Source organism: Mus musculus, chromosome 2, assembly GCF_000001635.26.
Source record: "Mus musculus strain C57BL/6J chromosome 2, GRCm38.p6 C57BL/6J".
NCBI classification, from domain to species: Eukaryota; Metazoa; Chordata; class Mammalia; order Rodentia; family Muridae; genus Mus; species Mus musculus.
The window spans coordinates 55024478-55048239 of NC_000068.7; the positions used below are offsets into that span (position 1 = coordinate 55024478).

The window sequence follows — 23762 nt, forward strand, 5'->3', positions numbered from 1 at the left end:
ACTGTTGGTGGGACTCTATCAGCCAGTTCCCATGGTATAAAATGCCTAGACCCAAAAGCTTCTTGGTAACTCATTTTCAAGGCGTGTCCCTGCTTCAAGGATCTGTTGCTCTTCCTTTTTGCTTGCTTGCCCACCTTCTTCAGTCCGCAGTTATTCTTCCCAATTATGAGAAAATAAACCTGGGAGCCACTGACTCAATGTGACTCTGGTGGCCATTGAGTTTCTAGGATTCTGCTTATCCTTGAGATAAGACCAGCAAGACCCAAGAAGAGCTTTGTTGTCCTCAAAGAATTCCAAAACAATGAGACTGTTTTACAAATTAATAACATATAGCTCTCTCATGTGAGGCTATGCCAGTGCCTGGCAAATACAGAAGTGGATGCTCACAGTCATCTATTGGATGGAACAAAGAGCCCCCAATGAAGGAGCTAGAGAAAGTACTCAAAGAGCTAAAGGGGTCTGCAACCCTATAGGAGGAACAACAATATGAACTAACCAGTACCCCCTAGAGCTTGTGTCTCTAGTTGCAAATGTAGCAGAGGATGGCCTAGTCGGCCATCAATGGAAGGAGAGGCCCTTGGTCTTGCGAAGATCATATGCCCCAGTACAGGGGAATGCAGGGCCAGGTAGCAGGAGTGGGTGGGTTGGGGAGCAGGGCAGGGGGAGGTTATAGGGGACTTTCAGGATAGCATTTGAAATGTAAATGAAGAAAATATCTAAAAAAAAGAAAAAAGAAAAAAAAAACAACGAAAAAAAAAGAAATTAATAACAAACAAAATGAATTTACTCTGCAACATATATAGCTAGAGCCACAAATCCCGCCATGTATTTTCTTTTATTGGTGGTATAGTTCCAAGGAGTGCTGGGGGTACTGGTTAGTTCATATTGATGCTCCTTTTATGGGGCTTCAGTTCTCTTCAGCTCCCTGGGTATTTCTCTGGCTCCTTCATTGGGTACCTTGTGCTTCATCCAATGGCTGACTGTGAACACCCACTCTGTATTTGCCAGGCACTGGCAGAGCCTCGCAGGAGACATTATCAGGCTCCTGTCATCAGGCTCTTGGTGGCATCTGCCTAGTAAATGGTTTGGTGGATGCTTGTGGGGTGGATCTCCAAGTGAGGCAGTCTCTGGGTTGGGGAGCAGCGAGAGGGGGGAGGAGATAGGGGAATCTAGGAAAGGGAATAACATTTGAAATGTAAATAAAGAAAATATCTAATAAAAATTTTTTTTTAAAAAGGAAAAAATGAATTTACTCTGTTTTGTATAGTTTAGCCCTTTTGTGTGTGTGTGTGTGGTTTTTTGAGACAGGGTTTCTCTGTGTATCCCTGGCTGTCCTGGAACTCACTTTGTAGACCAGGCTGGCCTTGAACTCAGAAATTCACCTGCCTCTGCCTCCTGAGTGCTGTGATTAAAGGAGTGTGCCACCACACCCAGCTAGTTCAGCCCTTTATTATCAGATGCAGATGCAGAGACTGTAACAATCTATGTGAGCAGCTATCCTGAAAAGAAGCTAAGGGGGAAGTGCTGAACTTGGTCATTTTGTTAGCACTAAATTCAACGGGCATCTTTGCACTTTCTATCCTTTTAGTATTTGATCTCATCTGACCACATAACTATCATAAAAATCTTGAAGAAAACATCAATTTTTAAAGTCAAAATTTGACAGCTTCTCATCTACTTTACAACCCTAATTTGAACTGGGTACAGAAGTCTACCACTAAATCTTTTTCCTGGAAAAGTGTTTGTGCTTGCTATCGAGCATAAGGACCTGGGTTTGGTGCCTGGGACTTAGATTGCAGAATGAGAGAATTATCTCCTGAAACTTGTTCTCTAACCCTCACCTCCGCCAACCATATGAATGAATTAATAAACAAAAATTTTAAAAGTAGTCTACATTTAGAGTAAATGAATGAGAAATATATAAATATTCTACATTTCTACGATACATACTTTAAATTACTTTGGTTTCGAAAATATTTCTTGGCCAGCAGAGTCTTGCCCAACACCCGCAAGGGCCCACCCGGGACTCCCCACGGGACCCTAAGACCTCTGGTGAGTGGAACACAGCGCCTGCCCCAATCCAATTGCGCGGAACTTGAGACTGCGGTACATACGGAAGCAGGCTACCCGGGCCTGATCTGGGGCACAAGTCCCTTCCGCTCGACTCGAGACTCGAGCCCCGGGCTACCTTGCCAGCAGAGTCTTGCCCAACACCCGCAAGGGCCCACACGGGACTCCCCGCGGGATCCTAAGACCTCTGGTGAGTGGAACACAGCGCCGGCCCCAATCCAATCGCGCCGAACTTGAGACTGCGTTACATAGGGAAGCAGGCTACCCAGGCCTGATCTGGGGCACAAGTCCCTTCCGCTCGACTCGAGACTCGACCCCCGGGCTACCTTGCCAGCAGAGTCTTGCCCAACAACCGCAAGGGCCCACACGGGACTCCCCACGGGACCCTAAGACCTCTGGTGAGTGGAACACAGCGCCTGTCCCAATCCAATTGCACGGAACCTGAGACTGCGGTACATAGGGAAGCAGGCTACCCGGCTTGATCTGGGGCACAAACCCCTTCCACTCCACTCGAGCCCCGGGCTACCTTGCCAGCTGAGTCGCCTGACACCCGCAAGGGCCCACACAGGATTCCACACGTGATCCTAAGACCTCTAGTGAGTGGAACACAACTTCTGCCAGGAGTCTGGTTCGAACACCAGATATCTGGGTACCTGCCTTGCAAGAAGAGAGCTTGCCTGCAGAGAATACTCTGCCCACTGAAACTAAGAAGAGTGCTACCCTCCAGGTCTGCTTATAGAGGCTAACAGAGTCACCTGAAGAACAAGCTCTTAACAGTGACAACTAAAACAGCTAGCTTCAGAGATTACCAGATGGCGAAAGGCAAACGTAAGAATCCTACTAACAGAAATCAAGACCACTCACCATCATCAGAACGCAGCACTCCCACCCCACCTAGTCCTGGGCACCCCAACACAACCGAAAATCTAGACCCAGATGTAAAAACATTTCTCATGATAATGATAGAGGACATCAAGAAGGACTTTCATAAGTCACTTAAAGAATTACAGGAGAGCACTGCTAAAGAGTTACAGGCCCTTAAAGAAAAGCAGGAAAACACAGCCAAACAGGTAGAAATCATTAAAGAAAAACAGGAAAACACATCCAAACAGGTGATGGAAATGAACAAAACCATACTAGAACTAAAAGGGGAAGTAGACACAATAAAGAAAACCCAAAGCGAGGCAACGCTGGAGATAGAAACCCTAGGAAAGAGATCTGGAACCATAGATGCGAGCATCAGCAACAGAATACAAGAAATGGAAGAGAGAATCTCAGGTGCAGAAGATTCCATAGAGAACATCGACACAACAGTCAAAGAAAATACAAAATGCAAAAAGATCCTAACTCAAAACATCCAGGTAATCCAGGACACAATGAGAAGACCAAACCTACGGATAATAGGAATTGATGAGAATGAAGATTTTCAACTTAAAGGGCCAGCTAATATCTTCAACAAAATAATAGAAGAAAACTTCCCAAACATAAAAAAAGAGATACCCATGATCATACAAGAAGCCTACAGAACTCCAAATAGACTGGACCAGAAAAGAAATTCCTCCCGACACATAATAATCAGAACAACAAATGCACTAAATAAAGATAGAATATTAAAAGCAGTAAGGGAGAAAGGTCAAGTAACATATAAAGGAAGGCCTATCAGAATTACACCAGACTTTTCACCAGAGACTATGAAAGCCAGAAGAGCCTGGACAGATGTTATACAGACACTAAGAGAACACAAATGCCAGCCCAGGCTACTATACCCGGCCAAACTCTCAATTACCATAGATGGAGAAACCAAAGTATTCCACGACAAAACCAAATTCACACAATATCTTTCCACGAATCCAGCCCTTCAAAGGATAATAACAGAAAAGAAGCAATACAAGGACGGAAATCACGCCCTAGAACAACCAAGAAAGTAATCATTCAACAAACCAAAAAGAAGACAGCCACAAGAACAGAATGCCAACTCTAACAACAAAAATAAAAGGGAGCAACAATTACTTTTCCTTAATATCTCTTAATATCAATGGACTCAACTCCCCAATAAAAAGACATAGACTAAGAGACTGGCTACATGAACAGGACCCAACATTCTGCTGCTTACAGGAAACCCATCTCAGGGAAAAAGACAGACACTACCTCAGAGTGAAAGGCTGGAAAACAATTTTCCAAGCAAATGGTCTGAAGAAACAAGCTGGAGTAGCCATTTTAATATCGGATAAAATCGACTTCCAACCCAAAGTTATCAAAAAAGACAAGGAGGGACACTTCATACTCATCAAAGGTAAAATCCTCCAAGAGGAACTCTCAATTCTGAATATCTACACACCAAATGCAAGGGCAGCCACATTCATTAGAGACACTTTAGTAAAGCTCAAAGCATACATTGCACTTCACACAATAATAGTGGGAGACTTCAACACACCACTTTCTTCAAAGGACAGATCGTGGAAACAGAAACTAAACAGGGACACAGTGAAACTAACAGAAGTTATGAAACAAATGGACCTGACAGATATCTACAGAACATTTTATCCTAAAACAAAAGGATATACCTTCTTCTCAGCACCTCACGGGACCTTCTCCAAAATTGACCATATAATTGGTCACAAAACAGGCCTCAATAGATACAAAAATATTGAAATTGTCCCATGTATCCTATCAGATCACCATGGCCTAAGACTGATCTTCAATAACAACATAAATAATGGAAAGCCAACATTCACGTGGAAACTGAATAACACTCTTCTCAATGATACCTTGGTCAAGGAAGGAATAAAGAAAGAAATTAAAGACTTTTTAGAGTTTAATTTAAATGAAGCCACAACGTACCCAAACCTATGGGACACAATGAAAGCATTTCTAAGAGGGAAACTCATAGCTCTGAGTGCGTCCAAGAAGAAACGGGAGAGAGCACATACTAGCAGCTTGACAACACATCTAAAATCCCTAGAAAAAAAGGAAGCAAATTCACCCAAGAGGAGTAGATGGCAGGAAATAATCAAACTCAGGGGTGAAATCAACCAAGTGGAAACAAGAAGAACTATTCAAAGAATTAACCAAACGAGGAGTTGGTTCTTTGAGAAAATCAACAAGATAGATAAACCCTTAGCTAGACTCACTAAAGGGCACAGGGACAAAATCCTAATTAACAAAATCAGAAATGAAAAGGGAGACATAACAACAGATCCTGAGGAAATCCAAAACACCATCAGATCCTTCTACAAAAGGCTATACTCAACAAAACTGGAAAACCTGGACGAAATGGACAAATTTCTGGACAGATACCAGGTACCAAAGTTGAATCAGGATCAAGTTGACCATCTAAACAGTCCCATATCACCTAAAGAAATAGAAGCAGTTATTAATAGTCTCCCAACCAAAAAAAGCCCAGGACCAGATGGGTTTAGTGCAGAGTTCTATCAGACCTTCAAAGAAGATCTAATTCCAATTCTGCACAAACTATTTCACAAAATAGAAGTAGAAGGTACTCTACCCAACTCATTTTATGAAGCCACTATTACTCTGATACCTAAACCAAAGAAAGATCCAACAAAGATAGAGAACTTCAGACCAATTTCTCTTATGAATATCGATGCAAAAATCCTCAATAAAATTCTCGCTAACCGAATCCAAGAACACATTAAAGCAATCATCCATCCTGACCAAGTAGGTTTTATTCCAGGGATGCAGGGATGGTTTAATATACGAAAATCCATCAATGTAATCCATTATATAAACAAACTCAAAGACAAAAACCACATGATCATCTCGTTAGATGCAGAAAAAGCATTTGACAAGATCCAACACCCATTCATGATAAAAGTTTTGGAAAGATCAGGAATTCAAGGCCCATACCTAAACATGATAAAAGCAATCTACAGCAAACCAGTAGCCAACATCAAAGTAAATGGAGAGAAGCTGGAAGCAATCCCACTAAAATCAGGGACTAGACAAGGCTGCCCACTTTCTCCCTACCTTTTCAACATAGTACTTGAAGTATTAGCCACAGCAATTCGACAACAAAAGGAGATCAAGGGGATACAAATTGGAAAAGAGGAAGTCAAAATATCACTTTTTGCAGATGATATGATAGTATATATAAGTGACCCTAAAAATTCTACCAGAGAACTCCTAAACCTGATAAACAGCTTCGGTGAAGTAGCTGGATATAAAATAAACTCAAACAAGTCAATGGCCTTTCTCTATACAAAGAATAAACAGGCTGAGAAAGAAATTAGGGAAACAACACCCTTCTCAATAGTCACAAATAATATAAAATATCTTGGCGTGACTCTAACTAAGGAAGTGAAAGATCTGTATGATAAAAACTTCAAATCTCTGAAGAAAGAAATTAAGGAAGATCTCAGAAGATGGAAAGATCTCCCTTGCTCATGGATTGGCAGGATCAACATTGTAAAAATGGCTATCTTGCCAAAAGCAATCTACAGATTCAATGCAATCCCCATCAAAATTCCAACTCAATTCTTCAACGAATTGGAAGGAGCAATTTGCAAATTTGTCTGGAATAACAAAAAACCTAGGATAGCAAAAAGTCTTCTCAAGGATAAAAGAACTTCTGGCGGAATCACCATGCCAGACCTAAAGCTTTACTACAGAGCAATTGTGATAAAAACTGCATGGTACTGGTATAGAGACAGACAAGTAGACCAATGGAATAGAATTGAAGACCCAGAAATGAACCCACACACCTATGGTCACTTGATCTTCGACAAGGGAGCTAAAACCATCCAGTGGAAGAAAGACAGCATTTTCAACAATTGGTGCTGGCACAACTGGTTGTTATCGTGTAGAAGAATGCGAATCGATCCATACTTATCTCCTTGTACTAAGGTCAAATCTAAGTGGATCAAGGAACTTCACATAAAACCAGAGACACTGAAACTTATAGAGGAGAAAGTGGGGAAAAGCCTTGAAGATATGGGCACAGGGGAAAAATTCCTGAACAGAACAGCAATGGCTTGTGCTGTAAGATCGAGAATTGACAAATGGGACCTAATGAAACTCCAAAGTTTCTGCAAGGCAAAAGACACCGTCAATAAGACAAAAAGACCACCAACAGATTGGGAAAGGATCTTTACCTATCCTAAATCAGATAGGGGACTAATATCCAACATATATAAAGAACTCAAGAAGGTAGACTTCAGAAAATCAAATAACCCCATTAAAAAATGGGGCTCAGAACTGAACAAAGAATTCTCACCTGAGGAATACCGAATGGCAGAGAAGCACTTGAAAAAATGTTCAACATCCTTAATCATCAGGGAAATGCAAATCAAAACAACCCTGAGATTCCACCTCACACCAGTCAGAATGGCTAAGATCAAAAATTCAGGTGACAGCAGATGCTGGCGAGGATGTGGAGAAAGAGGAACACTCCTCCATTGTTGGTGGGAGTGCAGGCTTTTACAACCACTCTGGAAATCAGTCTGGCGGTTCCTCAGAAAACTGGACATAGTACTATCGGAGGATCCAGCAATACCTCTCCTGGGCATATATCCAGAAGATGTCCCAACAGGTAATAAGGACACATGCTCCACTATATTCATAGCAGCCTTATTTATAATAGCCAGAAGCTGGAAAGAACCTAGATGCCCCTCAACAGAGGAATGGATACAGAAAATGTGGTACATCTACACAATGGAGTACCACTCAGCTATTAAAAAGAATGAATTTATGAAATTCCTAGCCAAATGGATGGACCTGGAGGGCATCATCCTGAGTGAGGTAACACATTCACAAAGAAACTCACACAATATGTATTCACTGATAAGTGGATATTAGCCCCAAACCTAGGATACCCAAGATATAAGATATAATTTGCTAAACACATGAAACTCAAGAAGAATGAAGACTGAAGTGTGGACACTATGCCCCTCCTTAGATTTGGGAACAAAACACCCATGGAAGGAGTTACAGAAGCAAAGTTTGGAGCTGAGATGAAAGGATGGACCATGTAGAGACTGCCATATCCAGGGATCCACCCCATAATCAGCATCCAAACGCTGACACCATTGCATACACTAGCAAGATTTTATTGAAAGGACCCAGATGTAGCTGTCTCTTGTGAGACTATGCCGGGGCCTAGCAAACACAGAAGTGGATGCTCACAGTCAGCTAATGGATGGATCATAGGGCTCCCAATGGAGGAGCTAGAGAAAGTAGCCAAGGAGCTAAAGGGATCTGCAACCCTATAGGTGGAACAACATTATGAACTAACCAGTACCCCGGAGCTCTTGACTCTAGCTGCATATATATCAAAGGATGGCCTAGTCGGCCATCACTGGAAAGAGAGGCCCATTGGACTTGCAAACTTTATATGCCCCAGTACAGGGGAACACCAGGGCCAAAAAGGGGGAGTGGGCGGGCAGGGGAGTGGGGGTCGGGGATATGGGGGACTTTTGGTATAGCATTGGAAATGTAAATGAGTTAAATACCTAATAAAAAATGGAAAAAAAAAAAAGAAAATATTTCTCACAAAGACACAAAGCATTTTTGGTGACAGAATAGTCACAACTGTTTTTGCATCTTGGACACAAGACTTGCCTTGAATTTGGAAGTATAATAGCTTATAAATGTGCCGATTACACTGTTGTAAGCAATTGCAAACGTTTTCAATTGTTTGAGAATTACACATCATGCACCATAATCCTATTCATCTCTCTATTCCTTTGTATCTGTCCTCTGCCTTTGCACCTATCCCCCAGCACTCAAACCAAAATAACACAAAACAATACAACGCCGAACTGTTTACCACTTACCGTCCTCTTGATTCTTATGCAGTACAGAAATTGAGGCTATGACTGGGTTTAAACTCTCCACGTTCAATATTGACCCGATTGTGGAATATTTCCAGCAGTCACTGAATATTGTCTAAATATATAAATCTATGAATTAATATATAAATAAATGTATATCACCCTGTTCCTGTCTATGGATACTTACATACTGTTAACCTAAAAAGTTGGAGTGGCTATTGTATTTCAAGTCTTAATTAAGCATAACGACCTTTGTGTCCTTAAAAGCATATGGGGAAATGGTTAAATGAGTTTTCAGTGAAATGTGATCTGATTCCTTCTGCTTTGAACAAGAGAAATGAATGAGCAGTTACAGCATTTAGGAGCCATTACTAGAGACACGGCTCTAAATTAAGCTTAACTATGAACTTGAGAACTAATGAAAAAGGAACAGAGCCTTCATTAGCTAATCATGATATAATTCAGTGGAAACTACATAATAATGGTTTTGTGACTTAGCTATACAAGAGAGAGCGAGAGAGAGAGAGAGAGAGGGAGAGAGAGAGAGAGAGAGAGTACCCTCACACAGAATTGCCTTATTTGTTCAACTTCTAAGCCTAAAGTCCATTCAACAACCCATTTTAAAGAGAAATGGTTTCCTCAACAAAATATTAATTTGATACTGTGGTTCACAATGGCAAAAACATCAACTTAGACATCACATTAAAGGGCTCCCTAGAACTTTGACTGTCCCTCTTTTAAGTATCTTTCAAAGAGAGTGATCTAAGGAGCTAATCTAATAGATGAAGAGTGATGTAATCCATTGTAATGATTAAATCTGATCAGTTATTTAGAGCACAGTCATTCATTTCCTGGACAATCAAGGTCAGAGCCAATTCTTGGTATTCTCAGAAGTACTATTGGGAAGGTAGTGATGACCAGCCTGGGAACAAGATAGCAGCTGCAGTCTGGGAGAAGGGGAATCGGAGTGCACACTGCAGACTTTGTAAGATTCTAAATTCTGGGGGTGGGGGTTGTTCTTGTCGTTGTTGCTGTTCATCCCAGAAGGATCTAATTTAGGTCTTTCTCTGCTCATCTGTGGTTTTCTTTCAATGAGCTATGATGAACAGAAGCAAATGTAGCCTAGTGAATATATCACTGTAAAAGAGCAAGAGCAATATAGATACTGATGTAGGAACAGAATCCAACATGAACCTGACTTCAGTAATGAATCAATACATTCTTCCTTCTTCCATTTACCTCAGGGTCGTCAAAAACAACCTGACTTTGAGAATGCAATTTTCAAACCACTTAGAAAGCAGGTAAATTGTGGACTTTCTCCTATGCTTTTAGGAGGACAGTTGTTTTTTTGTTGTTGTTGTTTGTTTTTTGTTTTTGTTTTTGTTTTGTTTTTTTAATTCTTCCTATCTATTTCCAGCTCCTGTCTTGAGACTAGGAAGTCAAACCACATGCATTTGAAGCAGCTTTATCATTTAAAGGGAAAGGTTTCCATCTACTGGTTTCTTTGGGTAATAAAGCGAGAAAAAGTCGACATTAGAATTTTGTATCCATTCAAAGGCTTTTGTTTTATTGATAAAAAATTACAAAACATATTACAATCGTTAAAATATAATATAAATCCACATTATACCATATAAGGTAGTAGAGAGGAATATATAATTTGCTTGTTTTCCCTTGCAAGACTGACTTGAAGCATATGAACCAAATATAAAAGCTCTAATTACTAGTACAACCTATGATACGATAAATGGACCTTGATATCAGAGTAACTGAGACAGTGCTGTGCATTTCAGTTTCCCCTACCCATCCACTCCCACTTCTCGGCCCTGGCATTCCCCTGTACTGGGACATATAAAGTTTGCAATACCAAGGGGCCTCTCTTCTCAGTTATGGCCTACTAGGCCATCTTTTGATACATATGCAGCTAGAGACACGAGCTCTGGGGGTACTGGTTAGTTCATATTGTTGTTCCACCTGTAGGGTTGCAGACCCCTCCAGCTCCTTGCGTGCTTTCTCTAGCTTCTCCATTGGGGGGTCATGTGTTCCATCTTATAGATGATTGTGAGCATCCACTTCTATATTTGCCAGGCACTGGCATAGCCTCATATGACAGCTATACCAGAGTCCCTTCAGCAAAATCTTGCTGGCATATGCAATAGTGTCTGGGTTTAGTGGCTGATTATAGGATGGCTCCCCGGGTAGAGTAGTCTCTGGATAGTCCATCCTTTCGTCTTAGCTCCAAACTTTGTCTCTATAACTCCTTTCATAGGTATTTTGTTCCCTATTCTGAGGAGGAACGAAGTATCCACCCATTGGTCTTCCCTGTTCTTGATTTTCTTGTGTTTTGCAAATTGTAAATTTCTTAAATTGACCCTTTTTAATTTCAATAATATTAAATGAAACAATAGCTAATAGGGGCCGAAAACGTACTCTTTAAAATATACTTCTCCCTTCCAACTTCTCCCAGATCCTCCCTACCTCACCCACCTCACTCTGTACCCAATTTTGTGTTCCCCCTTCAAAAAACCCACAAAAATGAAATTCAAAACAAAGAAACAAGGGACGAATAAGATAATAATGTCAAAAGATAGCAAAAATTCCACAAAAAACCCACACATTGAATTTATTTTATGATAATCTGCTTCTCCAGGGCATATATATTAATGATTCAAAATAATGGATTTCAGTGTGATGTCTCCATGCATGTATAACACCATATTTGAGCATGTTCAGTCATCCAGTGCATTTTCTAAGCCACTCCACTCATTTCCCAACCCCCCTCTCCCTGATTGTACTTCCATGTCTATTTGTGTTAACGAAAGTTCATACAAGAGAGAAAACACTTTTGAGTGTGACTTACTTGACTAAGCTTAATGATATCCAATTTCGTAAAATTTCCAAGAAATTACTTAATTTCTGTTTTGTGGTTTAATCATACACACACACACACACATGCACGCACACGCATACACACACACTCACACATGCACGCACACGCATACACACACACTCACACACACACAATCACTCACTGAAAGAAACCTATCCTGACTCCAGAACCTCCATTTTGTTGTGTTTAACTCTAATATGAACTATTTCTCTTCATTGTTGACTTTGATGTGTTAGGTATAGTAATTTTTAAAAATGCAATCCTCTTCTCATATATACTTCAGAATTAGGTATTAACTTGTATATTCTGCATAGTACTCATGTAAATCTGGATCATAAATATAGTGATTTTATATATCTATTTAATAACGTAATTGCTAGCTTTTCTGGTAGTGCTATTTTTAACCTTTGAAGGAGATTCATACTCTGTCTTTTATATGGCTCTACTAACTTACAATTTAACAAGTTCAAAAGGGTTCCCATTTTCTACACTCTGACCAACACATTGTGTGCTTTTAAAAATACATAATTGATATAATAGCTAGAGTCAAGTGACCTTTCATTGTGGTCTTACAGATAACTGGTGGTTCTGGGCACCTTTTTCAGTTGCCCTTTAATTTGTTGCATATATTCTTTTTATAAGAATCTATTCTGAATTATAGCTGATTGTTGTTGTGTTTTGTTTTCTCCATACTGAGCTGTTTTAGTTCCTACTTATTTTAGTTATGCACATCTTGACAATTGGATAATCTATATTTACTCTCCCCTCCTCTCCAGGATGCCTCTTCACACTGGTGACTGTCTCATTTGTTGGCCAGAAATGTGTTGTCATGTGGCTGCATTCACATGTGTTGCCCATGTTCTTAGGGTTATATTCAAAGCCCCACCACCCACACCAGAGTCATAGATGTGTACTTTATGTACATAGTGCCAGAGCATGTGTTGTATGTTTTGTTATTGTGATTGTTCTTCCTCAAAGTCTCAAGTATTCCAGGCTGGCCCCAGACATGTGCACCCAAGTCTGAACTTGGACTTTATTTTTTAATAGTATTTCATAGTGTATATATCTTCATTATTCATATTTACTTGAAGGACACTTGGGTTGCATTCATTTTTCTATATATTATTGAATAGAGCAGCACTGAATATAGCAGAAAAAAAGACCTATGGAGTACAATGCAGAGTCTCTAAAGGGATATTGTTGGGACAAGTAGTAGATCTGTTTTTACCTTTCTTGAGGATTTTCTCCACTTATTTCCAGATGGCTGGTAAGATGGTATTAACTTCCACAGTGAGTGAGGCTCTTCTTCCTTATGGCCTTCTCTCGCAATCTTGTTGTTGTTGTTGTTGTTGTTAGCTGTTTTATTGATATTAGTGATTTTGGCGGGAATAAAATAAAATCTCAATGTTATGTTGATTTGTATTTTCCTGATTTCTAAGGATAGCAAACTTAAACAAACAAACAAAAACAAAAACAAACAAAAAACTTCTTAGCCACTTTTAGTTGTTTTTTTGTATGTTCGTTTTTTGTTTTGTTTTGTTTTTGAGAATTCTCTGCTTGGATGCCAAGAACATTTTTAAAGAGAATGTTTGTTTTTTTGTTTGTTTGTTTTGTCTTTTTGAGGAGTTATTCATATATTTTGAAAATTAATCTTCTTCAGGAGTATAACTGGCAATGACTCTCTCATATTGTGGGTCAGGCTTACCCTTCAGTGGATTGATTGATTTTTAAACTATGCACAAAAGTTTTTTAGTATTATGAGTTCCTACTAGTGAATTGTTGGCCATAATTGTAGAATTTTTTTTTAGTGTTTTTGTTTTGTTGTGTTTTGCTGTTTTGCTTTATTTTGTTTTCAAGATGTATTGCTTCACTACCCCTGTGGAATTTGCTGGCAATAGCACAGTTTCTCTATTGTTAAACAGACCTTAAGTGCAATTAAAGAGCTGTTGTTTACCACAAGGTATGAATGACACTATTGTTCCCTTAATATTATTATTGTACCATGCTATTATTCCCATTTATAAGCATCATTTGTTAGTGGGACTATTGATCATTCCTCTTCTTAGTTAACTTACATGATGCCTTTTGATACTAAAACATCTGTACCTCACAGAGCAAACTGTAAGATCATATCTAGCTTGGGCCCTGTCTCAAGTTAATTTTTTTTTATTAATAGGAAATAATAAGTATTTGACCTCATACCCATAGATAAGTGTAGTTTCACTCCTTATCAAGGAAATTTTTTTTTGCAGCAGACAGAGAACATTATAGAAAATGACAACTGATCAAAATGCAGACCTGAGGACTCCAATCCCTACCAGTATATCTACAATACAATTCCTGCCCATAATACTCAAAACCACTGCTGAGAAAGTGGAAAGATTTTAAGATCCAGAAGAACAGAATTCTCTGTAAAAGTGTGTCTCCTAAAAATGACATTCATGGAATCTCACCAGCATTTATGCCTAGACTTGATATAAACACGCATGATACCAAAAGAAGTGCTACTGTGGAAGAGAGAAAGTTATTGATGAGAGCTCAACTCTAGAAAAGGAATTATAGACAATGAAGAAATGTTGAGAGCAATAGAAATAGGGCTACCTGAGGAGAGAGCACTAGTTGATTATCCAATACCAAGTGGTCAGCTCAGAAAGCATCCTGAGTAGATGTGTGTGTGTGTGTGTGTGTGTGTGTGTGTGTGTGTGTGTGTGTGTGTGGTTATTTGCATGCATGTGTGTATTATACATTACATAATATATGTATATGCATATAAATACATATAGACATGTAACAACAATAAATGAAAAAAAGAGTTCTTGAATTTGAAAGAGAGGAAGGAGGATTATATGGTAAGGTATTGAAAGAGAGATGGGTAGGGGAAAATTATGTAAATATTTTATAGTGCCAAAAATAAAAGAAATAATAAAAAAATCCTGTGCCAAAATTAAGTTGTCTTTAGCTCAGAGAATTATGGATAGTTGAATAAATGTAATACATTGGTCTGAAGACTGTCAGGGGCCATCAAGAACAGACTAAGGCTAGCAAGTAACTTTTCTGGAGGTGGCCCACCATTTTTCCATGGCTTACAATGAGTGAACTCTGAGAGACAAGTTTCCAAGAGACTTCATCTCCAGATTGCCTCTTGCAGATGATATGACTTCTAGTGTCATTATTATATAGTCTAATAATCCTGGTATTAGCCCACCCTATTTAGCAGATTTCCTGCAGATCAACCAAGGGATGAATTTTCATGAATTAATAATAATGTTTAGATGAATTTATGACTTTTATAGAGTTTCTAATTTTATTCTAATAATTTTAGGAAGAAAATTTTAAGACATGGTTTTAATTGTTTTGTCAGAAAAACTACTAAATTTAGAATAGAAACTGTACCCATTCCTCATAAAATAGTAAGTAAAGACTGCATAATAAGGAATACAATGAGCTTTCTCAATTACATTAAAAAGAGAAATAGGTTTGGGGTAAATTTGTGATTAAAGAAAAACATTCATTTTTGGTCAGATTCAAGTATGAAGCCACAGGTGTGCACTGTGATAAAGCGGGGCCACATGAAACTATTGCTTTGAACTCATAATGAGCTTATAGAATGAAACACTATTTTTTCTTTTTTTTTTTATTGGGTATTTATTTCATTTACATGTCCAATGCTATCCCAAAAGTCCCCCACACGCTCCATTACCCACTCCCACTTGTTGGCCCTGGCATTCCCCAGTACTGAGGCATATAAAGTTTGCATGACCAATGGACCTTTCTTTCCACTGATGGCCAACTAGGCCATTTTCTGATTCATATGCAGCTAGATACACGAGCTCCAGGGGGTATTGGTTAGTTCATATTGTTGTTCCCCCTTTAGTGTTGCAGATCCCTTTAGCTCCTTGGGTACTTTCTCTAGCTCCTCCATTGGGGGCCCTGCGATCCATCCAATAGCTGACTGTGAGCTTCCACTTCTATGTTTGACAGGCCCCGGCATAGTCTCACAAGAGACAGCCATATATGGGTCCTTTCAGAAAAATCTTGCGAGTGTATGCAATGGTGTCAGCATTTGGAAGCTGATTATGGGATGGATCCCTGGATATGGCAGTCTCTAGAAGGTCCATCCTTTCGTCTCAGCTCCAAACTTTGTCTCTGTAGCTCCTTCCATGGGTGTTTTGTTCCCAATTCTAAGAAGGGGCAAAGTGTCCACACTTTGTTCTTCGTTCTTCTTGAGTTTCATGTGTTTAGCAAATTGTATCTTATATCTTGGGTATCCTAAGTTTCTGGCCTAATATCCACTTATTAGTGAGTACATATTGTGTGAGTTCTTTTGTGATTGTGTTACCTCAGTCAGGATGATGCCCTCCATGTCCATCCATTTGTCTAGCAATTTAATAAATTCATTCTTTTTAATAGCTGAGTAGTACTCCATTGTTTTTTAACTCATATATCAAAATACTTTTGTAATTCCCCTTTTGTTAACATTTTATCTTTGATATAATTTATTTAAAGAACTTTTGTTTATGAAGGTATAAAAAATCCAGACAAAAGAAATAAAGTGGCAGCTTAGGAGTCTTTGCATCCACCAAATGTATGTATATGTCTGTCTATGCATACATGCATAGGTAAATGTGAATGTAAGTAAGCATGGATGAATAGTAGGGAGCTTATTGAGACAGGCCATCAGGCCAGAATTTGTGTGTGCATTTGTATGAGTGTCTGTGTGTGTTGCCTATGTAAAAGATTTTCTTTCTTTTCTTCTCTCTTTTTTTGTTTTTTGTTTGTTTGTTTATTTGTTTGTTTGTTTGTTTTTTCTGGTTCATGAAGAATTAATGGCCCCAAGCCTTTCACCTGGTCAACAAGAGCTCCCAGGCAAGCAAGAAAGGAAATCTAACAATTAATCTTTTACTTAATTTTCTGCTGCTGCCAGCAGGAAAGAATTATCAAATGTATATCTGTCTGTCTGCCTATATGTATGTACACTTAAGAGTTAAAAGGGTTCAGAATTTCTCACTGGACATTCTTGCTAGCCCTGGATATTTAATTTTCATTCCATCAGTAGTATTGACTCCATAAATTGTCTGTTGTTATTACTGGGCCTCTATCTACTATCAGCATGACCCGAGTCACCAACACTGCCCAATATCTGCTCCTATCTAGAGAGAGCTGGTGCTAACCATGCTGCTGCTGGCATAATACAAAATGTCAGCACCATCTCAATAGATGTGGATAAGTACTTTCACAAAAAATCAAAAATGCCTTTATGACAATAGTCTCAGAGATAGGAGGACTAGTGGTAGTGTCCCTTGATAAAATTATGCATATATGTATATATTTATTCAAACATATATATATATGTGTGTGTGTGTGTGTATGTGTATATATATGTGTGTGTGTATATATATATATATATATATCACACTTAATGGCAATAAATGAAGCAATCCCATCAAAATCAGAAACTAAACTTGGCTGTCTACTATCTCAACTTATTTTCAATATAGTTCTTGAAACATTATCCAGAGCAGTAAGACAAGAACAGGAAAATAAATGGATAGAAATAGTAAAACAAAAACTCAAATTATCCCATTTGCAAATAATGTATTATATTATAAAACCCCAAAAACTCTGCTAGAGAACTTATAAAAATTATGAATTCTTTCATTCACATGGCATTATACCAAAGCAACTTATAAAAATTATTATTTCTTCTGAATACTATTATCTAGAGATCTGAGCAAGAGATAATGGAAACAATTCCATTTATAAGACCCATGCCTAATAAAGAGCTCTCAGGATCAACCTAACCGAAGAGATGAAATATCTCTACAATGAAAACTTTATTAAAAATCTTTTAAAATAATTTTAAAAGATGCTAGAGGATAGAAATATCTTACATATATATAGGCAGATTGAATACTGTGAATATCACCATCCTTCTGAAGCAATTCAAACATTCACAGCAATTCCAATAAAAATTGGCATGACCCACTTGGAAATCAATCCTAAAATTTGTAAGCAAAAACGTCTAGATATGCAAAGCAATTGTGAATAAAGAACAATGATGGAAATATTACTATAACAAATTTCAAATTCTATGTTAGTGCTGACAGAAAACAGCATGGCATTAAATCAAATGAAAATGACAAAGCAGATACACAGATTTATAGAACAAAACAGAAGACCCCTGTATTAATACATATAATGGTAGCCACCTGATAATTGACAAAGATGCCAAAATGCAAGATCTTCAGCAAATGGTGCAACGGTGTGTCCTTATACCCAAGAATGAAATTAGATTCATATAATCGCCCTTCACACCTCCAATGCATCAGAGACCCTAAAGTGCATCCTGAAAGGCTAGGACTGCTGGAACTGCTAGAAAGAAACATATAAGCAGTTCCCTATAAGAAATCAGTGCAAGAGGTGACGTTCTGAACAGGACTTCACTTGGTCAGGAATTAAGGCCAGTGATTGACAAATGGAATGCCATAAAGCTTAAAGGCCTATAGAGCAAAGTAAAGAATCAAGTGTAGAGGAAGTCTAACAAAAGGGAATCTCTGCCAGCCATATATTCAATAAAGGATTGATATCCAAAATATACAAAACCAAAAATAGAAAACAAAACAAAAACAAAGAGTCTGTCAAACAGATGACCCCAGTTCAAAATTGTGCAATGAATATGAAAAGAGAGTTCTCCAAAAAGAAGAGATAAAATGGCTAATAATTATCACTAAAATGTTCAGCACTTTTAACAATTACTGAAATGCAAATATAAAGTCCTTTCAAGTTTCTTCATAGCCCATTCAGAGTGGCTAAGAAAAGAAAAAAATAGACCACAAAGGCAGGCAAGGGGTTCAAGGAAAGAAGAACACTTATTCATGTTGATGAGGGTACAACCTGTGGCAGCCATAAAAATCAGGATGCAGATTTCTCAAGAAAGAAAAGAAAAACTAAAATTAGATCTATAATATGACCCAACTATACCATGTCTTGAAATTTGGCCAAATATACTCTTATGGAAAGCCTACTCAGCCATATTCATTGTCTATTTACAACAACTTGGAAATGGAACCTACATAAATCTTATTCAACTGATGAATGGATAACAAAATTATGGTGCATATGAAATGTCATTGTATTATAAAGAAAAATGGTAGGATTCATCTTGCAGGTAAATGGATCTATCTAGGAAGACAACTACTGAATGTTCTCTTTTATTCATGGATCTTAACGCCAAATCACTAGATATGAATATATAAGGTGAGGCAACAGCAGAAGTAGCAAAAGTACTAATGGGCTCTGGGTAATTGGAAAAGAAGGAGCTCTGCAGAACAGGGAAGTGAGACATAGATCCTGTGAGGGGAGAACCAGAAACCTTAGGCGGGTACTTTAACTGGAGAGTAGGGAGGGTGAGCAATACAAAGGCAAAGCACTATGAAGAGATCAAAAACTATAAGGATGTTTAAAAATCCACAGGATAACATTGTTTTATAAGTACATATAAAATGCATGTGCTGTGTACATATGTAAAGGTTAAGTGGATTTATGCTACATCAGTTAATAATGTTCAACTTAAGAGTCATAGACTTTCATTTAAAACCTCCATAAGATACAATTTCCTAAACACATGAAACTCAAGAAAAATGAAGACTGAAGTGTGAACACTATGCCCCTCCTTAGAAGAGGGAACAAAACACCCTTGGAAGAAGTTACAGAGACAAAGTTTGGAGCTGAGATAAAAGGATGGACCATGTAGACACTAGCATATCCGGGGATCCATCCCATAATCAGCTTCCAAATGCTGACACCATTGCGTACACTAGCAAGATTATGCTGAAAGGACCCTGATATAGCTGTCTCTTGTCAGAGTATGCCTGGGCCTAGCAAACATAGAAGTGGATGCTCACAGTCGGCTATTGGATGGATCACATGGCCCCCAATGAAGGAGCTAGAGAAAGTACCAAAGAAGCTAAAGGGATCTGCAACCCTATAGGTGGAACAACATTATGAACTAACCAGTACCCCGGAGCTCTTGACTCTAGCTGCATATGCATCAAAAGATGGCCTAGTCGGCCATCACTGGAAAGAGAGGCCCATTGGACACGCAAACTTTATATGCCCCAGTACAGGGGAACGCCAGGGCCATAAAAGGGGAGTGGGTGGGTAGGGGAGAGGGGGTGGGTGGCTATGGGGGACTTTTGGTATAGCATTGCAAATGTAAATGAGCGAAATACCTAATAAAAAATGGAAAAAAAAAAAACCTCCAGTGAAAGTAATGGGGAAACCTCCCTCCGTTTTTTAACAGTGAGGTCTATGAGACTCTGAAATCAAAATAGGCTATTGCCATTGCTTCACAAAATGTGAAGGTAAGACTCTATTGCTGAAGACACCACATACTTTGGATACAGGACATCAATATGTGGAACTTGAAATGACCTGCAAGCCTTGTCCTGAGAACTATCAGGTTAACAAAGTAGCAAAGGTTTCAATAGCCATGTAACATCCAACAAAACACATTAGCCACTCAGCAAGATATCCACAATGGTATAATAGTGCCATTTTTATTCTGTAGGTATAAAAATTGTACAAGAGCTGTTCAGTTTAACACGAAACCCACTTGTGTGTGTCTAAATTCATCCCTAGTACTATAAATGTCACTTATTACCTATAGTTGGAGAGGTCATAGACCATAAAGAAGAACCTACCATTTTTTTGATATAATATAATTTCTCACTGCATTCTAAATCCATTAAGAAAGGGCATTTCATAAGGTTCAACCCCTTGATGATGAGTTACGGATAATCCATAGATGTTCAGAAAGAGATAATCCATTTTGGCCAAGGCTAAATTCCCTGATAGGTTATAGACAGTCCCAAGAGTTCATTTGTAAATGCAAGTATAAATGTTAAAGGGGGTCAATAACACAATTGTGTGTGTGTTAATAAATATAAGAGGTTGTGAATTTGAGAGAGAAGAGGGTGTCATGGAAGGAATTGGAGAGGGTAGAAGGATGGTAATGATTTAAGTATAGTATTCATGTATAAAATTATCAAAACATTTGAAAAGCATTTTAAAGTCAATAAGTAATCCACAAGATTTAAAGAGGGAGGAAGTCCACAACAGAAAGAGCTTGCAGATGCCACTGCTCACATGTCATAGGCCAAGACTCGTCAGATGCCTGAGGTGGCTTAATCTGGACATGCCCACTATGGCAGCCTACCACCACCTCAGAACCCCACCATCTAAAGGTTAAATGAACAATAAGAGCCTCAAACAGGAGACATTACACTTTAGACACGAGGTGTAAAGGACACTGAGGAATCAAACTGTAACAAAGATTGTGGAATGAAGCTTTAATTATCTATGACTAAATTAATTGAAAATCAGATTACATTTTTTTCATAACCTAGGAAAAGGAACATAATTAAATGAAAATTATTTTCATTTCTATTAAAAAAATCTGTCAAGTACAAACAGTCGTGTAGTCCCTTACGAGATTGCTTTACTGGCTTGCATATGTAGCTAAAAAGACAATTATAGATTTTTACAATAGTACATATTAAGATTTTTACTTGCATTCCAGTACAGGTACTTTGAGCATATATTCTTATTTATAACCTTATGATATCATGAAATAGTTAAAATCAGTAGAGTTACTATTTCCTCAAAATAAAATAATATAAAATTCACAAGAATAACATAAAAATGGATCTGGGTTGTATGAATGTAGTTTTCCATAGATGGGGTTCCTATTGCTATGACAAAAAACCTGGACGAGAAGGCAAAATGCCTCTGCGTAAGTTCCTCCTCCATATTCCTACCGTTTGGGCTCTTGGTCATTCAGTGGTGGAGTGTGAGCCCAATAAATCCTCTCCTCCCCAGTTAGTACAACTTTAAAGGGGAACATTGGATAATACCTAGTTTTAAATTTTACTGTCGATTATTTCTAGAATTTCTTCTTGCAAACGTTTTACAGATATGTTTAAAATCCAAAGATTATCTAAAAACTTCATAATTTTCATTTCTTTGGTTTCATTTAGAATTGTATACATAATAAAAGACTTACTGCTATCAGTATCAAGTGAAGATATAAATGACCCCGTATCATATTATCTACTGATGTAAAGAGCTACAATGTTGGTAGCTTAAAAGTAGCCCCCGGAGCTCATGTCTCTAGCTGCATATGTATCAGAAGATGGCCTAATCAGCCATCAGTCGAAAGAGAGGCCCATTGGTCGTGCAAACTTTATATGCCTCAGTACAGGGGAACACCAGGGCCAAGAAGTGGGAGTGGGTGGGTAGGGGAGTTGGGGGAGGGTATGGGGGACTTTTGGGATAGCATTGGAAATGTAAATGAAGAAAATACCTAATAAAAAAAGAGAAAATAAAAGCAGGAGCGTGTATCATCTCAATCCCTTTGGGTCTGGAGTTCAGGGGTAGATTATATATCATCAGTGAGCAGAGTTTTCTTTTCTTTCTTTTTTTTTTAATGAATATGCTCACTTGGTCTAGTGAGTGTCTGTCTAGGCTACCTGGTATATTAGTCATAGTTCTCTAATGTAATAGAATTAATAGAATATACACACATACACTCATATATACATACATACATACATCATACATACATACATACATACATACATACATACATACATACATACATACATACTTATAATCTATTATAATGATTTTCAGGTGGTAGTCTGGCTCAACCATAGCTATCTCCCAAAGGAAACTCAAGGTGCTAGGTCCATGATGCCAGATATCTCAGCTTGTCTTTCACATACTTTTTAATTCAAAAGAAGTAGATTCTAATGCCAGTGAAAGAATATCTTAGAGAGTTAAGGCAAGCAGCCAGGGAACACACACTTCCTTCTTCATATGCCTTTACTAGGGCTGCCACCGGAAGATGTGCCCCAGATAGAAATTGTGTCTTCTGACCTCATATGGTCTAGATTGACGTTGTGTATTCCAACCACAAATCATCTAATCAAGAAAAATGCCTTAAGTATCTGCCCAGTTGTTTGGGTTTTACTTGATTCCTGTCACAGTTACGTTGACAACCAAGATCACCTATAATAGTAGGGAACAATTATCTTCACAATGTTGTGGGTTAGAATTTTGCTTCTTGCAGACATTATTGCTGAAGTCTTTAGTTTACCATGAGCTAGATGTTTTCCCATGTGTGTATTTCACTAGAGGAAATAATAGACAAACTGGTAAAAGAAATATAACTGTTTGGGCAATAGCTAAAGAAACAATACCTTCCTTAATCGCATTTTTCTTATACATGTTAAATATGTTGTATCAAATCATCCCACTCCATCCATCTTATCTTGTATGTGTCCAGATAACCCTTCATGAGAAAAATGCTAATCGACCTCTCCTTAACCATCACTTGCAGATTTTATGCTCAATATACTATGCAAATTTATCAGAAAGATTTATAATTTCCCATATGCTCATTTTGATTACTGTTGGTAAATTAATTATTCAAGTAAAACTTTAATTTGGTCAGACTACAAAGAATACACAGCTGCTGTTCAATATTCTGTCCCTAGTCATCCAGCCCAGCTTATAAAAGAATGAGAAACAGTGAGAATGTGGGAGAAAGAAGAAACCCACAAAACAATTTTCTAGTGCCAGGAGTCACAGGTATTTTATATGCACTTTCATCTTCTGAACCTTAAATCTTTCATTTACAAAAGGTCACTAATAAGACAAATAATTAGAATTTCCATGCAATTTGTGATTTAATAATGACTCTAATGATCAATTTTTATTGCATGAAATTTTCTAACACCTGACCTTTTCATCTTCTGACCAACGATTTTGATATATTAACCTTTGGCAAAAGGCAATGTCAGAGGACAGAAGAAATAATGTAAGAAGGTGAAAATCAACACTTATAAATAAATGAACTAAAAGGAATACTCTTGGTGCTCTGCAGCATCTATAGAATTAGATAACCCAACTGTAAATGTTTTCCTTTCCTATAGACAAATCAAGCACTATGA

General features: G+C 38.2%; 1 protein-coding gene across 8 annotated transcripts in view; it reads left to right on the forward strand.

The window, feature by feature from the left end:
- Galnt13 (polypeptide N-acetylgalactosaminyltransferase 13) overlaps positions 1-23762 on the forward strand; it is a 682099-nt gene that overhangs the window by 588267 nt on the left and 70070 nt on the right. Inside the window, exon 11 of one of the 8 annotated variants that reach the window (XR_374098.4) lies at positions 10103-10159. The exons of the other annotated variants lie outside the window; for them this stretch is intronic. The gene's annotated coding sequence lies outside the window, so the exon portion shown is untranslated. The remainder of the gene's footprint in view (positions 1-10102; positions 10160-23762) is intronic. 8 annotated transcript variants of the gene reach the window in all.